Source organism: Mirounga angustirostris, unplaced genomic scaffold (genome assembly GCF_029215605.1).
Source record: "Mirounga angustirostris isolate CCGP_5_RB_7025 unplaced genomic scaffold, mMirAng1.0.hap1 SCAF_2, whole genome shotgun sequence".
Taxonomy (NCBI): Eukaryota; Metazoa; Chordata; class Mammalia; order Carnivora; family Phocidae; genus Mirounga; species Mirounga angustirostris.
Window position 1 is genome coordinate 139,487,796 of NW_026991710.1, and position 16,910 is coordinate 139,504,705.

Below are 16,910 nucleotides of genomic sequence, written 5' to 3' on the forward strand. Positions count from 1 at the left end.
TTAGAGTCAACAAGTAGCCATAAGACATAAACCATGCAGTAGTCAGGAGTAGTGATGCAAAACCAAAGGAAGGAGGATGTAGATTTTATGCATGTAAATGAGGGGAAGGATTTTTTTCTGCCGTGCCAATACACCTTTTTCCAAACAACAATAACAACAAATAAACCCCAAACAAAAAAATAAATAAACGCCTCTAATAACACTAAATTAATTCAATAGTACCAGCACAGGGGCGCCTGGGTGGCTCAGTTGGTTAAGCGACTGCCTTCGGCTCAGGTCATGATCCTGGAGTCCCTGGATCGAGTCCCGCATCGGGCTCCCTCTTGGGCGGGGAGTCTGCTTCTCCCTCTGACCCTCCCCCCTCTCATGTGCTCTCTCTCATTCTCTCTCTCTCAAATAAATAAATAAAGTCTTTAAAAAAAAAAATAGTACCAGCACATACTGAGGGAGTTATAGTTGATGACTTGATATAAGATTATTTTCTTTTGTACACAATTAGAGTTGTCTACAAAACAACACATTTTCAAGAGTTGATGGCATCCATAGAGCAAACAATAATCATATTTTGAGTGTTTACTGCATGCCAAGCATTTACTCCTCATCTGATCCTTGTGACCACATGATAAAGTAGGGATGTATTATTATCTCTACTTGAGAGATGAGGAAAAGGAAGCTCCCAGCAGCAATGTGCCCAAGATCCTAGCTAGGAAGACGCAGGTCTAGGTCTGAGTGCATGATCATGATTCATGTTTTTAATCAGCACAACTGAGTCAGATGCAAGTGTGGAAAGCAGAATTGATTCAGAAGTAGCTGTGTGACTGAGTGGCCAAATTAACCCTCACATCTAAATTCAAGTGTCCTTGAGCAAAAATAATTCACCATTGTTTACTCTGGCAGTGAACTTTTTATGAAAAAAAAAAAGTGACCTCCTACCCTGAGGAAAATGTAAAATAATATTGAGAAAGGAAGGAACAAATGTAAATCCAGAGCCTTGACTACATCATTTTCAAATGAAGGCGTCGTTAACTCCCTTAAAGTGGTGTTTGCAATTACCCGAGTTTGAACATAAATTAGCTAAAATGAAACAGAAATTAAATGTTTTTTGATCCCAGAGAAGTTCACATTGGGATATGTGTAACTGAAACAGTGTGGTCTCATAAAGCACGCGGATGAAGACTGTGTGTGTTCATTTCCAATTCTCAAATAATTAGAGTTGGGTTTGGATTTTGGTCACCCCAGGCTATTTCTGTACTGTGTGGGTGAACTACCCAGCATGCTGAATTAATACTCCACAACGTAGTGCTTTGGGTGCCAAAGGCCGTAGGCACCAAGGTTTCCAGTTAAATTGTTGGGAATCAAATGCCAAAATGTCTGGATCCCAAATTGTACACTTCCGCCTTCACTTCGTAAAAGTGAGGAAAGCCCGTCTCAGCAAAAAGACCAAATTGAGATTGCTGGCCAGTCTGTAGATGTACTCTCATTACACATAGTTTTAAGATTAATTTTCTGCAATCTTTCTATTCTCATTGGATGCCATGAGCCTTCTGGCCTTACGAATCAAATTGTCGAATCAGAGTTAGGAAGCCACTTCCTTAGTGGGGCTGAGGTCCTCCTATCTATCTTCTCACCTGGAAGCCTTCAACATAACTGGAATGATAGAGGGCCACAGTTAGTTCTTTCTGATGGCAAGTTTCAAGTTTGCTGTAAATGAAATCATAACATCCTCTCAGCATCAATACTCCTGACACACCTAATCTAGGGAAACAGGGGGATCAATAAAGTTATATTTAAAAAGAAGGAAAAGATGCAAGAAACCATTTAATAAGGGTTTCTAGAGGTGGGAATACAGCAAATTGTGAGAGTAAGGAACTAGTTCCTTATATGAATCTCAGAAGTAATTTCAGCAGCCAGCCAGTAAAGGAAAATGTTTTACAAACACTTGAACCTAAGAAAAAATAATTTTACTCTGTTGTTCTCAAGAGCTGCCGCTGTGGGATTCACTTCATGCCAAGGACCATGCTAGACAATGAGAACATCATGGTTTTGTCCTTTTCCGCAGTGAACTATGAAAAGTGCATGCAATTCTTACAAATAATCCTTTAATTATATTTAAAATGGGGATGGCTTCTCCTCCTCCACCTTTTCTCAAAGTCCACATAGCCTGGGCCAGGCATGTGCAGAAGATCTTTGTAGATCAGTGAATCCTAACACTGGTAAACTGGGTTCTCTTAAGATAGAAACTGTAAAAGGATCAGTAGTTCCTATACTGAGGAAGAACAGAATGAAAGTCTACAAAGACATAACTTTGTGCCAGTTATTACATACTTTATTTATTTAATACTATTTTTTTGAAATCTCAGAAAATGTACATTAAATTCTAAAATTCTAAAGATTAACCAAAATGGACAAACTTAAAACCACAATGAGATATTACCACATACCCATTAGAATTACTAAATTAAAAAAAAAAAAAAAAGAGCAATACCCAATACCCAGTGCTGCCAAAGACACAGAGTAACTGGAACTGTGTATGTTGCTGGTGGGAATGCAAAATAAAATATTATAGCCCCTCTGAGAAACAGTTTGGATTTTTTATAAAGTTAAACATACACTTACCATATGATCAGGCAATCCTCCTCCCAGTACTGTGTTCACTCAAAAACTTTCAGAAGTGCCCAAAACTAGGAACAACCCAAATGTCCTTTAGTGGGTATATGGATAAAGACTATGATACATCCATACGATGGAACACTACTCAGCAATAAAAAAGAATGAACTACTGATTGATCTATGCAACAATATGAACAAATCTCAAATGCGTTATGCTAAGTTAGTGTTTCTTCACCTTAGACCATTGACGTTTTAGGCCAGAGAATTCTTTGTTGTGGGAGGCTGTCCTGTGCATCACAGGATATTTAATTGCATCCCTGGCCTCTTCCCACTAGATCCACGTAGCACTCTCCCAGTGCTCCCAGTTCTGACAACCAAATATGTCTCCAAATATGTCAGATGTCCTCTGTGGAGGCCAAGAATGCACTCAATTGAGAACCACTGTGCTAAGTGAAAGAAGCCAAACCCAAAATGTTGTATACGGTAGGATTCCATTTGTTTGACATTCTGGACAGAAAACAAGAGTGGTTGTCAGCTGGTAAGGATAGGAGGAAGATTTGACTACAAGAAATAGCACGAGGGAAACTGAATAAAGGGTCTTGTTCTATTTCCTGATTATGGTGATGCTTTCGTCTTGGCAAAATTCATGTAACCCTCCACCAAAAAAAATGAGTTGTCCTTTATGTAAATTAAAAAATAAAATTTAAAAAGTACATGAAACACTACTTTATCTCTAAAGCAATATAAATACTTTAGTTGAAATATGTAAACTTAAAAAGAATAATATTTAGTGCAGCATTAAATGACAGAGTTCTGTATTTTTGTGTCAAATATCAAAGAATGTAATATACAAATGACAATAAAGCATATAAATAGTACTGTGAAGTTTAAAGTTCTTTATCTATGAATAAGTGTGTATATCTGTGCCTAAAGGATAATTTTAAAAGACATTATAAGAGTTTCTTTACAGCAGTCACTTCAATAAAATGAATGTATTGGATATCTTAAATTCATTTCTGAATGCAAAGTTGTCTGCCAATATAGAAAAGTGTATTCTTCAGATTTTTATATAAAAAGTTATAACGCATCTTGCTGAAATAAAATAATTTTTTCACCTATACAGACATTTTTACTTCACTTATATACACTTCTCCGTAGTTACTTATACAGAAAAACCTCAGAAAATGTAAAATACAGAAGCCATTTGTTTTATGACATAACATTTTTTTTTTTAAATTAACTATCAGAGCACTGCTTTAGTAACTTGGAAATGACAAGGATTCCAGGCATGATTTTCCCTCACCAGGGCCTAATAAATTCTGCGTTCACACACCATCTGCTGAAAAGCAAAGTAAGAATGGTGGCCTAAAAATAAAAATTAGAAGTGACATAGCAGTAACTAGGAAGAAAGAAAGTTGGAAGCAGAGGCCCAGCTGGGAGATGAAACTAATAGTGTGGGAGCTGTAAGTAGACATCAGACTTTCTCACCACTCCCTAGGGAGATGTAAAATATATGATTTGAGTAGAAAAGACATTTCAAGCTTGACTCCCAAGACTGCCCTTAAGTTATAGACTAATGACTACAACTTAGCTACCTTCTTTATTTGAACTCTGAAACAAACAACTGTTTAATATGTGGTTGGTAAATGTAATATTCTAATGCCATTGATTCTTGATATTAGAAAATGCCCCAGGGGCGCCTGGCTAGCGGAGTTGGAGGAGCATGCAACTCTTGATCTCAGGGTTGTGAGTTTGAGTCCCACATTGGGTATAGAGATTACTTAAGAATAAAAAAAAAAAATGTTAAAAAAAAAAAAAAAGAAAAGAAAACGCCACATATCCAGATAAAACTTTTTTTAATGCAGAAAAGGCCATTTGATGGGCATAAAGAAATCTTTTAAAAGATGGCAAAATAACCCACAAATGGGTGGAATTAGATAACGACATAATGAATTTCATATGAATGGAAATCCAGCAGTAAACCAGTAAACTCAAGAATATGGTTTGTTGACTCCTATTTAACAGACTACAAAAGATCTTGGGAGAAATAAGGCCCACAGTTTACTTCCTTGGGTGTTGAGATGCAAACAAGAGAAAGCTAGTTTGGGAATCCTACATCCTATTTACACACCTGGGAATCTTAAAAAGAATCAATACAAAACCGTCCCAAAGGAATGTGCCGTAGTTGGGCTCATTCCACTGATTACATAGAGTGCCATAGGTACTTCTGGGATACTGTGTCTTTGGACAAAAAGGGCTTTGCTTTTAAGTTGCTGCTGAGGGTTCCCAACCCCTCCCCCATGGTGGGTCAGGTGTCTTTTATTTTTAATTTTGTGAATCGTTCAAACAATCTCGAAACATTTACTAAAGAAAAAGAAAGATTCCTTCAGGACAAAAACATTTAAAAATCACTCCAAAATGGGTTTCTTCAGCTATTTTTGTTGGTTTACGCTGTTTTATTTCTCAAAAAGATCAGTCATCAAACATCTGTAAGCCTCAATCTCCTACTCTGTAAAATGGGGATAACACCACCTACCCTGCCTGGTGGGAGGATCCAATGAAATGATGCATTGAAATAAACCTTGGAAACTACAAAATACTAATCATGTTCAAGGAATTATTTATATAGGCTAATACTTTATTAATGAGATAGATTCTAAATACGTTATTAATGAGATAGATTCTAAATATTTGTTTATTAATGAGATAGATTCTTTTTTATTTTTTAAGATTTTATTCATTTATTAGACAGAGAGAGACATAGTGAGAGGGAACACAAGCAGGGGGAGTGGCAGAGGGAGAAGCAGGCTTCCCGCCGAGCAGGAGCCCGATGCGGGGCTCGATCCCAGGACCCTGGGATCATGACCTGAGCCCAAGGCAGACGCTTAACGACTGAGCCACCCAGGCGCCCCAATAAGATAGATTCTTGAGATAGAGATCCAACTTTCAAATATGCAATGTATATTTTACATAAGCTTGTTATATAGGTCTCTTTAACAAATGGAAGCCTATGTTTCAAGAATTGTAAAATCAGGTGGCCTGGATGGTTCAGTTAAGCGACTGCCTTCGGCTCAGGTCATGATCGCGGGGTCCTGGATTGAGTCCCACCATTGGGCTCCTTGCTCAGCGGGGAGCCTGCTTCTCCCTCTGCCCCACTGCTCCCCCGGCTTGTGTGCACTCTCTTTCTCTGACAAATAAATAAAATCTTAAAAAAAGGAAAGAAAGAATCACATTAAAAAAAATACTAAAAAATAAAAATTATAACCCTAAGGAAAATCACCTTTACAGATTTGAGGAAAGTAGTAGAATTTATTTTTATTTTTATGACACAGTTTCCCAGGAACTTAATCTTAGTTGAAGGATGTTTGCTAAATTATTTACCCAGTAACCCAACCTCCACCCACCAGCAGTGATAGCCTTGTGGCTCCAGTTTTAAGTAGTGGGTTATATTTAGACTGTCCTAGGAGATACTGAAAATTCCATTCAAGAGCTACCTGAAAGCTGTTCCCAGACCTGGTCCATACTACAGGTGAAAGAGTGCATCAATGACATCTTTCTGGAAACCATGATAACTACATTTTTTTTTATAGGTAATTAATATTCTGTCACTCAGTGGTCAGAATTATAGACAGAAACCCTAGGATTCAGAAATACAAAGAGAAAGAAAGAGAGGGAAGAGAGAGAGGGAAAAAGATTAATACTTGCTCACTTTAATATGTACTTTAATTTTTTAATTTTTTATTTTAATTTCAAATATGTCTTTTAGCTTATATGTATATTTCCTTCTAGAATTCTAGGGCTTTATTCTGGCATTCTTGGGCCAAAGACTGATTACCTGGAAAATGTACTCATACTTTAGCTACTGAAGTTTTTCTTCTTTTGTGCCTAAATGTTAATGGCAAGATTCTCTAGGTAGAACATCCAAACCAGTAAAGCTTGATTGATTTTTGCCCGAAGTGCTTTGTCATTGCCTTGTTTGAATACTCTGACACTCTAGGTTGGGTTTAGAGGTTTAGAGCCCGCTTGACTTCACCCAGATGTAAAGTGTAAATGGTATGTATAGGATGCAAAGATATTTATGAAAAAAAAAATTGGGGGACCTTAGATTAGCACCCATAAACCATAGGAATCATAGCTCAAACTTCGTTCTTGGAATCTCTAGTGAAACCATGAAGTTACAATTAACACCAATAATTCTTTGCAGAAACTCAAGAACGTTTTCCAGAAATGTTCGAGGACAGAAAATTAAGGGAAAGAAGAGTGACATTAAGTCCTATCCTCAGGGGTAGATGGTTATATTTTAATAATTTTCAGTGCTCTTTGTTTACATCTTAGAATTTTCATTAAATAATTCTTAAAACTCCTTTTTAAAAAATAAGATCATGGTACTTGTGGTAAACTGAAATTCATGTTGCTATTCCCTAGACAATATTGGGGCTGGGGAGGGGGGTGGTTTGCTAAATGGTGTGCCAGGATTTTCATAACTACTAGGAATTGTTTAGAGAAAGAAATGCATATTTTCACAGGATAAACATAGCCTTTCTCTGGTACTTTAATCTCCCCCCACCCCTCCCTCCTTCCTTCCTCTCTTGTTTCCCTTTCTCTATACCTTTCTTTTTGTTTCAAGTTAAAAATAAGCATTTGGACCTTTTTTTACAAAGCTAAGACTAGTGGATAAAATCAGGGTAAGCCTCGTGTTCTCTGTGCTCTTTCTTCTCTGACAATTGAATCTCAAATGTTATGAACTTCCTTCACTTGGACAATGGCAATTCTACATTTCTTAATCCTGACCTCCAAATCCCTCCCTCTTTAGAAAATGCACTTTATATAAACATATGCATGCTATCAGCTGCCCTAGGATATAGGTCTGTTTGTATCCTGTTCTGTTCTAGTCTCTTTAGTGCTTTAAGAAGGCAACCATTTAAGAGAAAGTCTTTGAATATAGAATCAAGTTCTCATCTAGACATATACTTGTGCTTTTAACATCTATGGCAATGTATTTGTGTACATATGTGCCACCTTGGGGTATGTGTTATCATCAATTTTTCAGGGCTATAATACCATTCTCAGTCTAGGCTCATTGCTCAGCTTTTTAATTCAATCCTTTTCAAAGACTCTCCCTACCATCCTCACTCTTGTATTATTAGGAACACTTCTGTCTGCACAAATGTTTTCCAGGTGTCTTTTCAGAACTTTGCTTTTCTTGGGAAGTGATTCAGATATCACCAGTGTTCATTGAACATTGGTCCCGATTGGGAAGAACTCTTTTAATACGATGTGGTATTTATGTTTCAGAAAAGTAGTTGACTATAGTTAATAATATGGTATTGTATATTTAGAAGTTATGAAAATATGGTATTGTATGTTTGAAAATTGCTTAAAAATTTTAAGTAGAAAAAAATAAAAGTTAAAAAATTAAAAAGCTTAAGTAGATCGGCACCTGGGTGGCTCAGTTGGTAAAGTGTCTGCCTTTGGCTCAGGTCATGATCCCAGGGTCCTGGGATGGAGCCCCCGCATTGGACTTCCTGCTCAGCAGGGAGCCTGCTTCTCCCTCTTCTCCCCCCTGCTTGCGCTCTCTCTCTCCCTCTCTGCAAATAAATAAATAAAATCTTTTTAAAAAAAGTTTAAGTAGAGTTTAAAGTTCTCATTACAAGAAAAAAACTGTACAACTATGAGTAGTGATAGATTTACTAGACTTATTATGACAATCATTTTACAATGAGCGAAACATTACATTGTACATCTAAAACTAATATATGTCAATTATATCTCAATTTAAAAAACTGAAAAAAAAAGAAAAAACAGTTAGAAAGCTAGGTGTAATTGCTTTCTCTAGGTTCATTAAAGCTAATTCTTCTGATAAATAATAGTATTTACAAAGATAAATTGTATGTTCACTAAATATCTTATATACATTCTTTGTTTTTCCATGTCGTAAATCCATGGAAAATATTAGAATTTCCATTTTATAAAAGGAGAAACAGAGTCTCAGAAATTAGTGCCCTAAACATAGTACAGATGAAAAAACATTTCAAGTCGACTAACTTCTAGCGTCCAATCCTAATCTATAAAATTCATTTTCTCCCCATTTTTAAGACTGTTTCTTGAGCTCATTTAAAGAAACTTATCCAATCTTTTATATGTCATTTTCAGAAATTTCAAATAATTTCACAGAGCATTATATACTATTTCAGGCATAAAATCCATCAGTTCAGAAAGTAAAATGCATTTGATTTTATGTCTTATCAGAAAATTTGGAGAGTTTTGTGACATTAATGCAACTTGAGAGTTAGGGAGCAATTGAAACGAAGCACTTACCTGTGTGTGATGCTGATGTTCTTACTTTAAAAGTTCTAGGTGATCTGGGGGAAAAAAAATCTCAAAAGGGACTACACCTGGAATTTTTTTTTCCTTATATACAACAAGAATTCAAGAACAATTTAATTATCATAAGGAGTTTTTCAATCAGCTTCAGTGCCAGTCTGAATGTTTGCAGATTCCAAGGATCTACAAATAATTAGCTGACAGCTTTGGAATGCAGAAATAGATTTGTCAACAGCATCAGTGTTGAGGGTGTTGAAGGAGAATCAAAGATAACAGAGGTATAAATGAGTTCAGTCAGGTGAAGGCCTGGAGTCCCTTCCTTATCTATACTGACATTCTAAATGTAATATCAAAAATTTGGTCAAATATCTATATGGAATGGATTAAGGAATGATTTAATAATTTGCTACTTACGGGGCGCCTGGGTGGCTCAGTCCTTAAGCGTCTGCCTTCGGCTCAGGTCATGATCCCAGGGTCCTGGGATTGAGCCCCGCATTGGGCTCCCTGCTCCGCGGGAGGCCTGCTTCTCCCTCTCCCACTCCCCCTGCTTGTGTTCCCTCTCTCGCTGTCTCTCTCTGTCAAATAAATAAATAAAATCTTTTAAAAAAAAAATAATAATTTGCTACTTACATGAAAGCCATGTTGTCATTTAACATGAACTGTTAAAATAATTGCACTTTCATTCATGTCTACCAATATATTCATCAACTCTAAAAGAAACTTCACTGTGTAGAGGCATGATATTCTCAATGTATAATTGTTAGTTATTTAACCTTTTGAGTTTTATTCCTACCTACATATAGGATTTATATCTAGAAAAGAATGAGAGCAAATCAATTTGACCTCACAGTAATTACCAGAAACTTAAGAGTTTAGCTGAATCTTTATTAATCTGACGCTTCTTCACCAATGTGTTTGCATCACCACAGAGCATTTCTGCAACTCAGAGAAAAGCAGTGTGGAAAGATGGTTCTTATTCTTGAGAAAAAGTTCTCTCTTTAATCTTTTATCCTTCTCTTGACAAAAACTGAGGTTAATGATTCCGTCTCTCAGATTCCCTATTCTCTGACACCTTTTAGTTATTTTCATGATATGTCAACTCAGTCTAACACTTTTATGCAGGATGTTCCTTCCAAAGTAGCACAGGACTAGAAACCTAGCTTTGCGGAGAGGACTCTCTTGAAATACCCATTTATTCATCGGGAGACCACTCGCAGCTTCCCTTTCTTTAGGTGATGCCTACTTTTCTCTCACAATAAATCAAAGATAAGCAGATAAGCAATGAAAACATGGTCTTTGGCAGACTGCCACAGCATCAGAATTTTTCAAGGCTTCTTTTGCTTACTTTTAAAAACATACATGAAATGCTATGATGACTAAAACAACTAATCAGGAAATTTGAAGGACTTATAAGCTAAACAATTTCTTTACAGTATCACTCACTTGAGGATCTTGTTAGAATGCAAACTGTCATTTAGTGGGGTTTGATCTGGGTAGGGTTTGAGAGTCTACATTTTCAACAAATACCCAACTGATATAATGGTGCTGGGCCACAGACTACACTTTGAGTGGCACATTTTTAGATTATCATTAATCTATTCCAAAGCAGTTTGTTGAAAGCTGTCTAAAAAGAAGGAGGTAATTGAAAATCTTGTTTTGTTAAAAAAAAGAACAGGGGGGAGAAACCCATTAATTTTTTTTAAAAAGGGGGGAGAGATTTTGAAATAACATAATATGCAGGCAGCATTTTGCCATATTTTTCCCCCTTTCAGGAAACTAGTTTAGTTTGATGTAAATGTTATCAATGAATTATTTTCAACAGTTATTTTTTATAGCTAATTTAGTCAGAATTTTTTACATGAAATTTAAGGAAAAGAACAACATGAAGACATAGACGTCAGTTCCTAAAATTTAAAGAAATTTGCCAAAATTTGTCTAAATTTTATGGACATTTCAAAGTACTGAATTTTTTTTTTTTTTTACTTTTTTAAGTAATCTCTACACCCAGCCTGGGGTTCAAACTCACAATCCTGAGATAAGAGTGGCATGTTCCACCAACTAAGCCAGCCAGGTGCCCTCAAAGTACTGAATATTTTTACTTAGCATTTTTAATTGGTTAATTTATCATCTGAACTGTGACTACTACTAAGAAAGACCACTTGATTTTACACAAAAATATTCCCAACACCCCCCAAAGACTACCCAAAGTGATCTACAAATTCAACATATCCTTATTAAAACCTCATTGGCATTTTTTTGTGGAAATAGAAAAATTCATCCTAAAATTCATATGGAATCTCAAGAGACTCCAAACAGGGCGCCTGGGTGGCTCAGTTGGTTAAGCGACTGCCTTCAGCTCAGGTCATGATCCTAGAGTCCCAGGATCAAGTCCCGCATCAGGCTCCCTGCTCGGCAGGGAGCCTGCTTCTCCCTCTGACCCTCCCCCCTCTCATGTGCTCTCTCTCTCTCATTCTCTGTCTCAAATAAATAAATAAAATCTTGAAAAAAAAAAAAAAGACTCCAAACAGCCAAAACAATTTTGAAAAGAACAAAGTTGGAAGACTCACACTTCCTGATTTTATTAGATATTACAAAGCTACAGTAGCCAAAACAATGTGATATAAAGATATATTAGACCAATGGAATAGAATAGAGAGCCCTGAAATAAACCCTCACATATATGTTCAGATGATCTTTGACAAGGTTGCCAAGATCACTTAATGGCGAAAGGATAGTATCTTTAGCAAAGCAAAAAATGAATATCCACATGCAAAAGAATAAAGTTGAACCCTTGTCTTACACCATGTAATAGTCTGCTCAGGCTGCCACAGTAAAATACCACAGACTGGGTGGCTTAATCAGCAAAAATTCATAGTTCTGGAGGCTGGAAAGTCCCAGATCAAGCTGTCAGCATGACAGGTTTCATTCTAAGACCCTCTTCTCTTGACTTGCAGGTGACTGCCATCTTGTTATATGCCTCTTCTTTGTGTGTGTTCAGAAAGAGAGAGAGAGAGAGAGAATGAACTCCCTGGTGTCTGTTCTTATAAGGACACTAACCCTATCAGATTGGGGCCCCACCCTTATGATTTCATTTAACCTTAATTACATCCTTAGGGCCCTCATCTTCAAATACAGCTCTACTGAAGGTCAGAATTTCAACATATGAATTTTGGAAAGACAAAAACATTCAGTCTATATTATACCATCTACAAAAATTATTTGAAAATAGATTAAAGATCTAAATATAAGAACCAAAGCAAGAAGAAAACATGGAGGAAAAGCATCATCACATCAGACTTGGCAATGATTTCTTGGCTATGATACCCAAAGGAACAGACAACAAAAGCAAAAATAGACAAAGTAGACTACACCAAACTTCAAAACTTTTGTGTATCAAAGGATACAATCAACTGGATAAAAAAGCAATCTATGGAATGAGAGAAAATATTTGCAAATCATGTGTCTGATAAGATGTTAATATCCAGAATATATAAGAACTCTTACAGCTCAACAATAAAAAGTCAAATAATCCCATTTAAAAAATGGACAAAGGGTTTGAAAAGACATTTATCCAAGAAGATAAATAGCTGACAAGCATGTGAAAAGGTACTTAATATCATTAATCATCAGGGAAATGCAAATCAAAACCATACTGAGATATCACCTCATACCCACTGGGATGGCTATTATCAAAACAAGAGAAAATAACAAGTGTTGACAAAGATATAGAAAAGTTAGAACCCTTGGACACTATTGTTGGGAATGTACAATGGTACATCCACCATGGAAAATAGTAGGGAGATTCCTCAAATAATTAGAACTATAACTACCATATGATTCCACAATATTATCTCTGGTTATATATCCAAAAGAATTAAAAGCAGAGTTTAGAAGAGATATTTGCACATCCATGTTTATAAGAACCACTATTCACAATAGCCAAGAGGTGGAAGCAACCCAAATTCATCAGCAGATGAATTGATAAGCAAAATGTGGAATATGCATACAATGAACTATTATTCAGCCTTAAAAAGGAAGGAAATGGGTTGACCTCCAAAATATATAAAAGAACTCGTAAAACTCAGTATCAAGAAAATAAACAATCTGATTAAAAAAATAGGCAAAAGATCTAAACAGACATTTTTCCAAAGAAGATATATAAATAACCAACAGGCTCATGAAAAGATGCTCAACATCACTAACCATCAGACAAATACAAATCAAAACCACAATGAGGGGTGCCTGGCTGGCTCAGTCAGTAGAGCATGTGACTCTTGATTTCAGGGTCCTGAGTTCAAGCCCCATGTTGGGCATAGAGCCTACTTAAAAAATTAATTAGTTAAAATTTTAAAAAAATTTTAAAAAACACAATGAGATATCACCTCATACCAGTCAGAATGGCTAGTATCAAAAAGACAAATAAAAAATACTTGGGTGAATGTAGAGAAAAGGGAATCTTGTGCACTGTTGGTAGGAATATAAATTGGTTCAGCCACATGGAAAACAGTAGGGGGGTTCCTCAAAAAATTAAAAATCAATCTACTATATGATCCAGCAATTCTACTTCTTGGTACCTATCCAAAGAAAACAAAACACCGATTCAAAAAGAAATATGCACTCCTATGTTCTTTGCAGCATTATTTGCAATAGCCAAGAAATGGAAGCAACCTAAGTGTCCATCTGTATGTGAATGGATAAAGAGAATTAGTGTATACATACAATGTAATATTACTCAACCATAAAAAGGATAAAATTTTGCAGTCTGTGGCAAACTGGATAGGCCTAGAGGGTATTATACTAGTGAAATAAATCAGTCAAAAAAGGTAAATACTGTATGATTTCACTTATATGTGAAACCTAAGAAACAAAACAAACAAACCAAAACAAAATGGAAAAAGACTCATATATACAGAGAACAAACTGATGGTTGTGGGAAGGGGAGGTAGATGAAATAGGTAAAGGGGATTAAAAGGGGCAAATTTTCAGTTATAAAATAATTAAGACACAGGGATGCAGTGCATAGCATAAGGAATATAGTCAATAATATTGTAATAACTTTGTATAGTGACAGATGGTAACTAGAATTGTTGTGGTGACCATTTCATAATGTATATAAATATTGGATCACTATTTGGTACACCTGAAACTAAAACAATATCTGTGTCAATTATTCTTATAATTAAAAAAAAAAAAGTGGGGCACCTAGCTGGCTGGCTCAGTTGGTAGAATCTGTGATTCTTGATCTTGGGGCTGTAAGTTTGAGCCCCAAGTTGGGTGTAGAGATTACTTAAAAAAAAAAAAAAAAAACTTAAAAAAAAATAAAATAAAAAGGAAGGAAATCCTGTCACATGTTACAATAAAGATGAGCCTTAAGGACATTATATTAAGTAACATAAGCCAGTCACAAAAAGACAAATGCTGTTATGATTACACTTATGTGAAATACTTAAGCGTCAAATTCACAGAAACAGAAAATAGAGTGTTGGTTACCAGGGACTGGGGTGACAGAAAAGGGGAGTTGTTTTCTAATGGAGACAGCGTTTCAAAGTTGCAAGATAAGAAAACTCCAGGGATGCCTGGGTGGCTCCATCGTCTGCCTTCAGGTCGGGTCATGATCCCGGGGCCCTGGAATTGAGCCCCGCATTGGACTCCCTGTTTGGCGGGAAGCCTGCTTCAGCCTGCTTCTCCCTCTCCCACTCCCCCTGCTTGTGTTCCCTCTCTTGCTGTCTCTCCCTCTCTGTCAAATAAATAAATAAAATCTTAAAAAAAAAAAAGAAAGAAAGAAAAAACTCCAGAGATCTATTTGACAACAATATCAATATACTTCATACTACCGAACTGCACACTTCAGAATGGTTAAGGTGGTACTTTTTTTTATATGTTTTTTAATCACAATTTTAAAAAGTCCTCCAACAATTATGAAGCACTTCTACATAACTCATCCCATACATCTACATAATGAAAAAAGTAAAAAGTGCTTAAAGGTGGAAGAGTGAAGGAAGGAAAATTTATATACCCCAAGTCACTTCAATCAATAGCAGAGGTTAGAATACCACTTTTCCAAATCTTCAGGTAGCCTACTGCAAAGGCTTACTCTACTTCCACCAGAAGGAACATATTTAATCGACATTGGAGAACAGAAGGAAGAGAGAGACAGAGACAGAGAAAGAGAGAGAGAGAACAGGGAGGGAGGGAGGGAAGACAGAAAGAAGGAAGGAACCAAATGAATCAGAAAGATCTAGAAATTTGTTTTCTGACTCTTTGGATAAAATGCTTAATATCACTAAGCTTCACTTTTTTTTTTTTTATCTATAAAAAGTGGTTTAGGGACACCTGGGTGGCTCAGTTGGTAGAGCATGTAACTCTCGATCTTGGGGTTTTGGGTTCGAGCCCCACATTGGGTATAGAGATCACTTAAAAATAAAATCCTAGGGCGCCTGGGTGGCTCAGTTGATTAAGCGGCTGCCTTCGGCTCAGGTCACGATCCTGGAGTCCCGGGATCGAGTCCCGCCTCGGGCTCCCTGCTCAGCAGGGAGTCTGCTTCTCCCTTTGATCTTTCCCCCTCTCATGCTCTCTCTCTCTATCTCATTCTCTCTCTCAAATAAATAAATAAATAAATAAATAAATAAATAAATAAATAAATAAATAAATAAATAAAATCCTAAAAAAAAAAGAGGGGGTTTAATAATATCTATCTCATAGGATTGTTGAGAAGAGCAAATGATTAATAAATAAAGATTGTATTGTAATCACCTTTATGTTCCCATGCCCTGACATGTCATAAGCAATCAATAATTATTATTAATTATAACAAGTTAATAATGCATGTAATAACTGCACTGATTGATTGCAACTTGCTAGGGTTGTGTGATGTAAAGGTGACAAAAACAGTCTTCGCACTCATAGACGTACAATCTAGTGATGTGTAACATCTGTTTTCTTCATTTAGCTTCTGATCACCCTCCCTCAGACATGCCACAGAGAAATCCCCACCTGAACTCCTTGTGGATCAGTGACACCCTCAATGCGTTCTGAGAGGGTGGCAATATTCTCCTAAATTTGTAGAAATGCCCAGCTTATAGGTTACTTCTCAGTAGGTTTAGAACTAACTGCTGGGGCACCTGCAGGGCTCAGTCTGGTAAGTGTCTGACTTTGGCTGAGGTCCTGATCTTGGTATCCTGGGATCAAGCCGCCCTGTGGCCGCTTCTCCCTCTACTGCTCTCCCCACTCATGAGCTCTCTTGCTCTCGCTCTCTCTCAAATAAATAAATCTTAAAAAAAAAAAAAGAAAGAAAAAAATTAACTGCTACAATACCTGAACTGGCCTACCCAAAATATAAATGAATTTGAATCATTCCTTCTGAGTAAACCTGGAAAAGTCCAACAGTAGGTGTATATTTCTGTTGTTACTGTTACCATCAATGCACCGTGTGAAAATTAAATCCTGTAATATCACTTTTCATTCTTTTCTTTTTCTTTGATTTGTGCAATTTCTTTTTATTAAGATTTTATTTATTTTATTGTAGAGAGAGAGAAAGAGAGAGCAAGCAAGGGGAAGGGCAGAGGCAGAGAATCCCAAGCAGACTCCCTGCTGAGCGCGCTCAGAGAGCCCCACTGGGGGCTCAATCCCACGACCCTGAGATCATGACCTGAGCTGAAACCAAGAGTTGGATACTCCACTGACTGAGCCAACCAGGCCCCCCAATCTGTGAAATTTCTAATTCGTTCTCAGCTGCCAAAAGTTTTATTGTAGTAAATTTGATTATAAATATGAATTCCTTCAACAATGAGAAATATATAAATATGCATTTATTTGGTTTCCCCTTACCTCCTCTGTCATTCTTCATCTCTTCTGTAGTTTCCTCCTCACGTTGGAGGGACCAGGACCCTATCCTTGGACCTCTTCTCTTCTCTGTCTACATACACTACCTTGGTGATCTATTTCATCCAGGCTTTTGGCTTTAAACAACTCTAAAT